Source organism: Lithobates pipiens, unplaced genomic scaffold (assembly GCF_037356315.1).
Source record: "Lithobates pipiens isolate NorthernLeopardFrog02 unplaced genomic scaffold, aLitPip1_a1.2 Scaffold_30, whole genome shotgun sequence".
Taxonomy (NCBI): Eukaryota; Metazoa; Chordata; class Amphibia; order Anura; family Ranidae; genus Lithobates; species Lithobates pipiens.
The window spans coordinates 176551639-176564012 of record NW_027507791.1 but is presented as its reverse complement, the minus strand read 5'-3'; positions in this window follow the sequence as shown (position 1 = coordinate 176564012).

The following is a 12374-nucleotide window of genomic DNA, read 5'->3' as shown; positions in this document are numbered from 1 at the left end:
TCGGGTTCCGGTCCAGAAGTGGTTTCTGTCTGTTTGGTCCTGGTCCTTCTGACCAGCCCCAAAGGCGCTCATGGCCTGGGGTGCGGCTCCACCCAATTCCAAGTATCGGGGCTGGCTAGCCCTAGGCAAAGTAACTGGAAGGAGGATTCGTTGGTGGTGCGGTGCTGTCTCGGTTTGTGAAGAGGCCCAGCAACTGGAGAAGCATCCAGGGGAGGACTCTTTGGGAGAAGGCCACGCAAAAGGCTGGCTTCTCAGAAGGAGCCTGGAGGCTTAGTTGAAAGACCCCAAGTCAATCTGGCCTTGTATGGTAGGGCCGGACTGGCTGCAAGATACTGGTACCGTATGAGGGTTCTCTAAGTTTGTCTACATCCTTCAGTTATTCAAGTGTTCTACAACAAGTCTGTGGCAGGGACTTTATTCAAGTTTGTCTACAGCAAGTCTGTGGCAGAGACTTTGTTTGAGCACTCTAGGCCTAGTGAGAGAAGGACTATCCGATAAGAGTGAGAATCCAGTTGTGAATGGATATTCTCTGGATTTCCTAATGTGAGAGACTTTTCTATTTGACAAAGTTCCAAGAGTACCTGGACTTTATACCTAAACCCTCTAGCCCTATTTTGAGAGACTGCGTTTTGTTTATTCCTTTTTTGCAAATAAAAATCTCTCAAGCGGATCTAGTGTCAGTCTCTACAGTTCTTGGACCATCTACTTTGAGAAACCCCTAGACCAGTGATGGCGAACCTTGGCACCCCAGATGTTTTGGAGCTACATTTCCCATGATGCTCAACTACACAGCAGAGTGCATGAGCATCATGGGAAAGGTAGTGCCAAAATATCTGGAGTGCCAAGTTTTGACATCACTGCACTAGATATACATGAGGTCAAGGAGGTAACGGTAAGCCCAATCAAATCAGCCGCACCTTCGGGGGTCAGTGCTACAATATGCTATAGAAAAAGGGAAATTTGAAAAGGAAAATGATGATACAGGATAAATTGCCCCAGCAAATAAAATGTCATTGCCTTTTTTTAAAGTCTATGTTTATTTTGGAGGACCTATTGAGTCTGTGTGCCATTTTTCTTTTAAATTGCCAACAAAACAGAAAATTGTACCATACTTACCGTAATTTTCTTTTCCTGGTGCCTATCCATGGCAGCATACCTGTGACAAGCTCCGCCTTGGCTCCTCCCTCAGGACTAGTGAATATTATAAAAGAAATCGTTAGCACAGCCCCAGCATTCTCCGTAATATAGAATACCGAGGGTGGGATTGTATGCTGTCATGGATAGGCACCAGGAAAAGAAAATTACGGTAAGTATGGTACAATTTTCTGTTTTCCTGGTGCCTCCATGGCAGCATACCTGTGACAAATAACTAGCTAAAGATGGGTGGGATGATGCTTAGAAGTTTATTTTAAAGAAATTATTATTTATCAGAAGCAAAAGCTGATGTGACTGCCTATCTGCCAAACTCCACTGATGAGAGAGCCCCTGGGTCCACCCTGTAATGTTTCGGAAACGTATGTTGGGACGACCAAGTCGCTGCCCTACAAATAGTTTCAATTGACACATTCGCTCTTACCACCCAAGAGGCAGAAACCGCTCTGGTGGAGTGCGCCCTGACCGCCGAAGGGGGTTCCAGCCCATTTGTCTTGTACCCCTTGTGGATGAGTTTAACGATCCATGAGTCAATCGTTCTTGCTGATGCCTCCTTGCCTTTGTTTTTTTTTTTTTTTTTTACCCCAGGGAATTATAAACAGCCTGATGGATCCCCTGAATGATGCTGTGGCCTGCAGATAGTATCTCAAAGTGGAGGCGATGTCTAGCTCATGAAGAGAGCCAGAGTCCAGTTCAGAAAATGTTGGGAGTGCCCAAGGTTCCGACATGTTCAAGGATGATGCAACCTTGGGAATAAATCCTCGCACTGTTCTGAGTTCTACTCTGACCGGATAGAATATCATGTGAATATGATCTGTTCCTAAAGCTTGGGGCTTTGAAACCCGTCTGCCAGAGGTTATAGCTATCAGGAAGGCTAGCTTCAATGTTAGACTCCAAAGCGATGCAGACTCCGAAGGGGCAAAAAGGTGGATTGGCTAAGGACGATAAGGATGATAGCAAGGTCCCAAGTGGGAAAAGATTGTTTTGTTGGCGGTCGGATCTTTTTGACAGCTTTGAAGAACTGGATTATTAAAGGATCCTCGGCCCATCTTCTACTGGTTGCTGCTGAAATCGCTGATACCTGTACCTTTAGTGTACCTCTTGCAAAGCCTAGGTCTAGGCCTGCCTGCAAAAACTCAGGAATTTGAGAGGATGATGGGGAACCTGGATCACAGCTTCTGCCAAGCATGAAGGCCCTGAACTTGTTCCACACTTTATCGTATATGCCGTTTGTGGGTGGTTTTCTTGCTTTGAGCAAGGTTGCGATCACTTTATTGGAACACCCTAGGGATTGGAACCTTTCCCTTTCAGCTGCCAGAAGTGAAGGTCCAGCCTGCGGGGACCTGGATGGGTGTGACATCCTTGCGACAGGAGAAGAGGTATTATTGTAACCTTGACTGGAGGCCAGGTACTCAGATACATTGCTGTGGGGAATTGGCCAGTACGGTATGACCGCTATCACCGTCGTGGTTTCCGTCATAAGTCTTGACAAGAATCTTGGAATGAGAGGCCGTGGAGGGAAGGCATAGGCCCGGTTGCATGCCCAGGGGGCTGAGAGGGCATCTATTGCCTCCGCCTGGGGGTGAGGAAGCCTTGAGATGAACCTTGGGAGTTTGGTATTGAATGCTGTTGCAAATAGGCCTAGCTCGAGGGGACCCCACTAGTTCACTATCCAGTCAAAAATCTCCGGGTGTAGAGACCATTCGTTGGCATCAATGAACCTGTGGAAAAGGCTGTCGGCCCTCGAGTTGAGATGACCGGGCAGATAGACTGCCCTCAGGTCCTTTAGATTCCTTTCTGCACAGAGGATTATGGGTTCCACCTCCTTCAGGAGGGACCAGCTGTGTGTCCCCCCTTGCCGGTGTACATAAGATACCGCAGCCCTGTTGTTCATTTGGAGGAGAACTGGTTTCCCTGTAATCTCGAACTCTAGGGATAGAAATGCGAGGTAGACCATTCTTGACCTCCAGGACATTTGACACCAAGCCTGCTGTATGGAAGGACCATCTTCCCTGCACTGAAAACTGGTTGCAGTGTGCTCCCCAACCTGCTGCACTGGCATCGGTAGTAATTGTGATCCAGTCGACATGCCCTAATGGGCGCGGTTTCAGAAGTGTCTGTTTCTTCATCCACCAACGTAGACTCCTGAGCATCAAGGTCGTCAAGTGTATGGTTTGGGATAGATACCGTCTGTTCCACAGTCTCAAGAACTTCCAGCTGGAAATGTCTCAAATGCCAATGGGCCCAGGGGACCATAGGGATACATGACGACATCTGGCCTATCAGGCCCAAACAGTTTGAGGCTGTCAGGTAGGATCTCGTACTCACTTTCTTCATTTGTTGAATAATGGATGTCACCTTCGGAGGTGGGAGAGCCACTGTTCCGTTCCTTTTATTGAACAGAGCGCCCAAATAAACCATCTCCTAGGTTGGAGAAAGGTGACTTTTCTCCTGGTTTATCTTCCATCAGAATTCTGCTAGAGTTGTCAAAAGAATATTCCTGTGTTCCCCTAACTGGGCTGGATCCTTCGCCAGGAGTAGAATGTCGTCCAAGTAGTGGCATACCTGAAGCCCCAATTCCCTCAGAGGGGTTATGATGGCAATCAGGGTCTTTGTGAAGACTGTTGGCGACGTGCAGAGGCCAAATGGATCTCAGATACTTCTGGAACGGGAGTATGGGTATACGCAGGTAAGCGTCCTGCAAGCCTATTGACAATATCCAGTCCCCTGGTTGGACTACATGAATAATCATCTGTAGTGACTCCATTTTGAATTTTTCTAGGAAGATATAGGGGTTTAGTCTTTTTAGGTCTATCACAGGTCTCCACCCCCCATTTCTCTTGGGGACTAGAAACAGGGTGGAGTAACAACCCGAAAAACTCTCTGATGGAGGCACTGGGACTACTGCTTGCTGTTCCTGCAAGGAGAGAAGAAATCGCTGTAGCGCCTCCGCTCTTTTTTTTTTTTGGAGGGAATCTTGACATCCTTTTCGGGGAGAAGAAGTCCTTGGGAGATTTGTCTAGGGACAACCAGAAATGGCTGTATTTGATTGTGGAGACTACCCAAGGATCCCTGCACTTTTGTTCCCAGATCTTTGAGAAGTGTTTTAACCTGGCCCCCATAGCTTGGGCTGGCCTGGTGTCAAAAGGATTTAGTGGAATCCTGTGGGGTAGGCACTGGTCTCTGCCTTCAGGTCTTGAGGAACGTAGACTGTGTGCTTTTCCAAGAGCATTGCCCTTGCGGAGCAACGAATTGAATCAATGGCGGCTTCACCAATAAAGTCTGCTGAGAGCTTCAGCTCATCCAAGGCCTTGATTACATCCTCCTTTGGGATTTCCTGTTGGACTGCCAAATCTATATTATTAATCCAGACACGTAGTGCATTTGACACTGATGTCAGAGCTATCACTGACTTACAGGCGTTGCCTGCCATCTGGTAAGCCTTTTTGGATCGAGATCCATCCTCCTGTCCAGTGGGACCTTAAAGAAGATGAGTCTTCCAGGGGCAACGTGACATTCTTTGCCAACCTTACCACTGCTGCATCGACCACTGGAGAACCCTCCAGCATTGCGGAATCAGCCTCAGAGAGGGTATAACGTTCCCAACTGATTAATGGAGAATCTTTTCTCTGTCTTTTTCCACTCTTCCTCAATCACATCCCTGATCTCGTCCATGAGAGGGAAAAAGGATATCTGGCATTTGAGAAAGGGGAAGTACGATTTAGACTTTTAACCTCTGTGTTGGTCTCTTCCCAGCCGATCTCTTGTTTAACTGCCTGTACAGAAAGCTGTACCATGGTGTAAGCAAAGCCAGAGGCATCTAGGTCATCAGATTATTACACTGAGATGGCATTCTCTTCCTGATATTTTTAGAGGAAGATGCAAGGGTCAGACAAGAAATTCCACTTGTGGACGGCCCGGGAATGGGAGCCTCAGCCGTTTGCTCCTGAGGAGGAGATGCTGGCTGCTGCGTCGGCATTGTAGCTACCAATTCCACAAGGGAATCATTTACTGCTTTCTTAAGTAGGTCTGCCACTTGGAGACTTTCAGATTCTCTGTCCGCTGCATAGACCCTGATGCAATTTCGACAGATCAGTTTGTCTGGAAGTGGGGTAGCCCCACAGGCCTGACATCTTGGAGATCTAGGTCTCGGGAAGCATGAATGACGGCACTTTTGGGCCGATGCTTTCCCCTGGATGACCTGCTGTGACAAGAGTCATCATCGTCTCCATGTTGCCTTGAGGTCTTCTTAGACGTCTTCTGGCATACAGGACTGAAATACATAAAAGTACCAGCCACAGTGCACTCTTTTATCCATTTTTTTTTAAAAGTGGATCAACTTACCTGGACGTAGGTCCTTACCTCAGGTGTAGAGTAGAATCTTGTGCGGGCGGCAAATGGCTCATACTAGACGGATTAGCAGAAGCAGCAGCTAAGAAAAGGTGTTTTAGAGAAGAAAGATCAACCCACCATGTCCTGACTTGGTAAAAGTGAAATTACCTCTATAAATAATGGGTTCTCTACTTTTGTCTTTTTTTTTTTTTTTAACCCAGATGAACATCTATTTAAATAATTTTTATTAATTTTATTTATATAATAATTTAATATATTTATCTTAAATTATTTAATTAATCGCTCCCCCTTTTTTTTTTTTTTTTTTTTTACATTTATTTATTTATTTCTTTTACCTAAAAGGAATGGGTATTTGCTCCCTGGAGCTCTCAGACGCAGTTCTCCCTGCAGCCACAGGCGTCCCACTGAGGCCGACAGGGAGATAAATAGTGGAACAGGAGAGGCAGGGCACGCCTTTATCCTGTCCTTAATGTTTTAATGGCATAGTTGTCTCCATGCCCTTATCCAAAATGGCCGCGACGGCCTCCGGGAACTACTGCGCATGCGCCGACCGGCGGAACGGAAACCCGGAAGCCTCGCACCGCCGGCGCATGCGCAGAGCACTGCGGGGAACGCCGAGGGGGCGAATAAAGTGCCGGGGCTGAGCGCACGCGGCTCCTACGGAGCTAACAATGGCAGGGGCTAGGAGAGGGGTTTTTCCTCTAAAAGAAACAACAAAAAATAAAAGAAAAATGAGAGGTCAAAAGAAAGACAGAAATGGAAAGTTGAGGAGGGGAAGACAGAGAGGGAAGAAGAAAGAGAAAGGACGAAGGGGAGAAAGAGAAAAAAACTAAGATGTAAAACCTAAAAGGGGAAGGAAAGAAGGAGGGGAAGAAAAAAAAAAAGAAATGTAGAAATAGCTGCTGCCTCTGTTACCATGAACGAGCTGGTGCCTGATCAACTTGCAGATAAAGCTCTTACTTAAGAGACAAACTGCTTGTCCCAAAAGATCCTACAGAAGGGACTTCCAACCTTATAAGCGCGTTTAGCTGCCCAAGAGAAGGAACTGCGTCCGGGAGAGGCTTGAACCCGGACGGAAGCTGCCGAATGCAGAAGGTATGGACGCCGACCAGGATTCACTGCCATGAGGTATGAGGAAAAAAAAGGAGAATGCTGGGGCTGTGCTAACGATTTCTTTTATAATATTCACTAGTCCTGAGGGAGGAGCCAAGGCGGAGCTTGTCACAGGTATGCTGCCATGGAGGCACCAGGAAATAACATTTCCCTCCTGACTTCTTTTTTTTTTTTTTTAACATTATCATTCCTTTGTAAATATGTAAAAATATCATTGCTCTGGATAAAAAAAAAAAAAAAAAAATGCTTTAGCACATGTTCCCCAGGACAGTGACAACCCCCTCCCCCATGCTATTTTTATACCTTCTTGCCAATTAGTCCAGAGCATTGGTATTTTTAATTTGAAAGATTTGGCTCCCTTTGTTTTCAATGAGGTTTGAATTAGACATGTACGGAGCTGTATTAAAAAGGAAGCGCAGGACATACATGACAGGGTGCAAGGAAATGACTGGGATAAGGAAAAAGCAGCATGGGGGTGGTTTAGGATGCAGGCGTACTTACCCCATTGGTGGATGGTCACAAGGGGGGGAGGAGTGTGGGTCCTTCGTCCATGTGCCAGGGTGGGGCAAGTCAGCAGTTGGGGGTCAGCAAGCGAGGAGAGACATTGTGTCCTGCAATCAGATAGAGAGAGGTTAGTTAGGATGAGTGGGTTGCAGGATCTTTGGGCATGGCTTAGGGAGGCAGCGGAGGCTCATGGCACGGAGTGGCTTCAGGGCCAGATTGCTGCCACGCTGCAGGGGGTAGGACAGGGTCCTTCCACAGCAGGGCCTGTCCAGATGCGTGCTCGGAGGTCTAGACCCCCGGAGCGCCTGAGCCCAGACAATACCCCCAGGACTCGACGCCGTTATGGGAGCCCCAGCTGGGCCCCTTCAGGCCCCCCGCCGAGCGGACACTCCAGACAGCCAGCGGGGGGCCTGGAAGGAATCCCCGTCCACGGCAAAGTCCCAGGGGGGGGGAGGTTCGGGGGGCCGGCGGGCCTCCACCCCCTCCTGCCACCCCCGTGGCTCAGATACATTCGGCTGCTGCCTCCGGCAATGTTCCGGTCGGGGGGGCAGTCCACCGGGGGAGAAGCAGACAAGCGGGCACCAGTGCGGGAGTTGAGGCAGCTGGGGGCTTACCTCGTGGAGTCTCCATCTTGGCTGCTGGCAGTGTGCAGGATCGCGCCAGGGCTTCACGTCGGTCGGGAGGCCCCGCCTCCAGGCTCAGTGAGGGTCCTAGGAGGGCTGGCCATAGGAATGCCTGTGCGGTGGACGGGAGTGCGGCGCGGCTTGATGACATCACCGTTTCGGCGCCAATTTCGAATCCTGGACAGAGCACTCAGGGGAATGTCAGCTTTTCTCCTGTGCCCAGCGCTGCAGTGCCCAGGGGCAGAGGAGGCCCTGAAGGACATCCGCAGTCTCAACGATCGGTGGACCGGGCTGGCAGCAGCAGTGAGGAGGGAGAGCTGTCTGAAGATCCCCAGGAGGCTGCAGGAGTATCCGGTGGGGCGGCTGGAGGTTCCTATCGCCTGGGACAGCCTGGTGAGTGCTCACATTCTGCATTGTCTTGTGGGGTGGGGGGGGGTTGTAGGGGGGGGAAGGGGGGGATGTAAGGGGGGGGAATGGGGACGTATTGGGGGGAGGGGGGGCCTTAGGGGGAGGGAGCGTGGAGTTTGTGGGGGGGAGAGGGATGGGGGTGGGCAGTGCTCAGGCCGGGCAGGGGGTGGGGGAAGGGTCTCAGGGGTTGTGGGAGTCCCTCAGGGAGCTGCTTCGGCGATTGGACGGGGGGGAGGTGAGAGCCCCAGCTCCGGTGATGCCGTGGGTTCTTCCGCCTGCGGTGGTGGGGGGGCCGTCAGGTGGGGGGGGGCAGCGCAGAAGGTGTCGGTGACTACGGAGACGCAGACGGAAAAGGACGCCGGGGGTACTAAGACTGGATCGGAGGCGGAAGACAAGGATTTGGACAAGGTGCGTTTAGCGGACGCAGCGCGTTGTGAGGCCGGAAAATTGCTCCGCACTGTTTTGCTATCTTGAGGCGATCAGTGAGGCTCATAGGGTTTATGGGGGTTTGGCATGGCTTCGGTACGACGAACAGTTTCGTCAGCGGAAGGCAGTTCGCCCCTCCATCAGATGGGATCACAAAGACATTAGTCTTTGGATGAAGTTGATGACGTCTTCAAGGGGGTCAGGTCAGTTTTTTCCAGGGGGGGCCGGCGGCGCTTCCTCCGCAGGATCGCCGGCCCCTAAAAAGAAAGGGGTCTGCTGGCAGTTCAACGAGGGAACGTGACGTTTTGGGTCAGCGTGCAGATACAAACACGAGTGCTCAGGCTGTAGCGGGAGCCACCCCTTCCTGCGTTGCTTTAAGCAGGGCAAGGGTCGGCCAGGGGACAACGCTGGAAAAAGGGATGACGCCGGTGAGTCTGGTAAGGATGCTTCCTTTTCTAAGTAGGTATCCGGACAGGGCGGCAGCGCAGTTTTTGGAGGTTGGCTTTAGGGAAGGGTTTAGGATTCCGAGTATGGTGCGGGAGGTGCCACCGATCTCGGATAATTTGAGGTCGGCCCGTCTCCATCAGGAGGTGGTGTCGGCCAAATTGGCCAAGGAGGCGGGCCCGTTCGTGGATCCTCCGCTGCCAGGTTTAGTTGTTTCCCCGTTGGGTGTTGTTCCAAAAAAGGAACCGGGTCAGTACAGGATGATTCATCATCTGTCCTACCCTAAGGGCGGCTCGGTTAATGATGGTATTGACCCGCAGGCATGTGCGGTTACCTATACATCATTTGATGCGGCAGTAGCGTGGGTTAGAAGATATGGTAGGGGATCGCTTATGGCGAAAACCGATGTGGAATCGGCTTTTCGTTTGTTGCCGGTACACCCCGAGAGCATGTGTTTGTTGGGTTGTTGCTGGCAGGGGGAGTACTTCGTGGACAGGTGTCTCCCGATGGGATGTTCCATTTCTTGTGCATATTTTGAACAGTTCAGCTCATTTTTTGAATGGGCGGTTAGGGAGGTTGCGGGGGTGAGTTCTATTATCCACTATTTGGATGAATTTTTATGCATAGGCCCCCCGGATTCTCGTTGTTGCGGCATTTTACTCGGGACAGTTCAGCATTTAGCGAACAGATTTGGGATCCCCCTGGCGGCGGATAAGACCGAAGGCCCAAAGTCGGACTTGATTTTCCTGGGAATCACGATTGATTCGTTGGCGATGGAGTGTAGATTGCCGGAGGACAAATTGGTGGCTTTGAGACGGGAGGTGTGTGGGGCCAGCGGCAAGCGTAAGCTTCGCTTGAAGGAAGTGCAGTCCTTGCTCGGCAAATTGAATTTTGCTTGCAGGATTATCCCTATGGGGCGCATTTTCTGTAGACGATTGGCGGCGGCCACGGCGGGGGTGCGCATGCCGAATCACTTTGTGAGGTTGACGAGGGAGTTACAGGAAGACTTGAAGATTTGGGATTCCTTTCTGGCGGAATTCAATGGGCGGGCCATTTGGCAGGTTGGGCCGGTCGGCAATGCTGATCTGGTCCTGTTCACGGACGCGGCCGGTTCGGGTGGCTATGGCGCTTACTGTCAGGGTAGGTGGAGCGCGGGACCATGGCTGGAGAGTTGGAGGGATGCGGGTTTTCTCAAAAACTTGGTCTTGCTGGAATTATTCCCCATCGTTTTAGCTGTGGAGTTGTGGGGGGAGGTCTTTGAGAACAGGAAGGTGCGATTCAATTGCGACAACATGGGGGTGGTGATGGCCATTAATAACATCTCGGCCTCTTCTCCCCAGGTGATAAGGTTGTTGCGACGCTTGGTGCTTTGCTGTTTGCGCATAAATGCGTTTATATATGCTGTGCATATCCCTGGGGTCGACAATGGCTTAGCGGATGCTTTGTCTCGTTTCCAGTGGGACACGTTTCGCAAATTGGCACCGGAGGCACATCGGGAAGGGGAACTGTGCAGGAGCTGTGGACGGTTGCATTGGAGTCGCCGCGGGATTGATCAGACAGTCTCTCAGCGCAGGAACGTGGAAGGCTTATCAGAAAGTTTGGCAGGAATGGTTGGTCTTGGTGAATGAGGTAGGAGGTATGGGGGGCCCGGAAGGTATGGAGATGCTGGTGTTAATCTTTGTATGTGCTAATCATGCAAGGGGAGTGTCTGGGGCAGCCATAGGACGGAAGTTGGCTGCGTTGGTCTTCTGGTTTCAGATGGAAGGGAGGGTGGATGTCACAAAGGCATTCTTTGGGGCCTTTCGAATTGGGGAGCTGGTCTCGCCGTCCAGGAGGGTGGCTGGTGGACTGCGGTGGAGTGACGTCCAATGCTCCGGCGGCAAGGTAAGGATCTGGGTTAGGAAGTTGAAGATGGATCAGGAAGGCAGGGGGGCCTGGGTAGAGTTGTTTCCTGGGGTGGAGGGGCAGCTTTGTCCAGTTACGGCTATGCAGCGATTTTTGGCACTCCGCCCGCCGGGGGAGGGGTCCTGCCTGTCCAGATTCCAATTTTCTGCGGTTTTTCGGAAGTGTCTGGAGGCGGCTGGTCTTCCTTCGGGTGAGTATGCTTCCCACTCTTTTAGGATAGGGGCGGCTACTGAAGCAGCTCGATGGGGACTTCCATCGGAAGTCATTCAGAGGATTGGTAGGTGGGAATCGGCTAGGTACCGGTTATATGTTAGGCCACAACTGTTTTGCTGATTTGTTTTCTTAATTTTGTCTATTACTAATGTTGATGGGTTTGAATGTTTTTCCTTTGGTTATGTCTTTTCAGATCCCCCAAGATGTCTTGTTTGGATAATGGGACATTCCTTTGTTTTTTGGGGGGCCAGGAGGGCAGATGTCAGGCCTGAAGGTAGACAACTCAGGGTGGCCAGGGAGGAAGGCACGGTCAGGTGGATTGGGATTCCGGGGATGATGTGGCATAAGGTAGTCCCCGAGGTACATCGTTTTGCTGCTTTGGATCGGTCCCCGGATATTTTGGTGCTCCATGTTGGGGGCAATGATCTGGGGGTCCGACCTATGCGACAGGTGATCAAAGATATCCAGTGGGATTTCTTGAGGCTCCGTACCGCTTTCCCAGACATGACGGTGGTGTGGTCGGATATAGTGGCCCGCATGTCGTGGAGAGGGGCTCGGTCCTGGGAAAAACTGAACAAGACCAGGATTAAGGTAAACAAGGAGGTGGGTAGGTTTGTGGCCCGGAATGGAGGGGTGGTCATTCGTCATTGGGAGCTGGAGGTGGACACCTGGAGGTATTTGAGGGGTGACGGGGTTCATTTGAACCCTGTGGGCATTGATCTGTGGGCCTTGGGGCTGGAAGATGGAGTACACCGGGCTTTGTTGGCGTGGCGGCGGTCACAAGTGTAAGGTTTCACACTTGTTCCGCGGTGGCGTTGGGTCCTTGGCGACTGCTATATATATATATATGAAAATATATATGTAGAAATGCATGGGTCATTTGAAAAAGGTTGGGACCCATGCCAGAGATGGAGTCATTGTGTTTGGGCTGGTGTCAGTCCAGATTAATGGCTAACATGTGTTGGGGGTCTGTGGTCAGTTAGTGAGTCCTCGAGGCAAGTTTTGGCGGCTGGGGACAGATGCTGACGAAGAGGGGATCACAGGCTCAAAATAATAAGGGGTCGTCAGGGACCAGCCAAAAAGCACTTAGGGTCTTTTGGGTAACTGGAAGTTGTTACAAGTTTTTGTATTATTAAAATATTTAAAATAAAGTTTAGTTTTTTATTGTTATTTAAATAAAGGCCGTTGAGGCCATTTTCATCCAAGCAGGTGTCCGAGTATTTATTTAAGGTT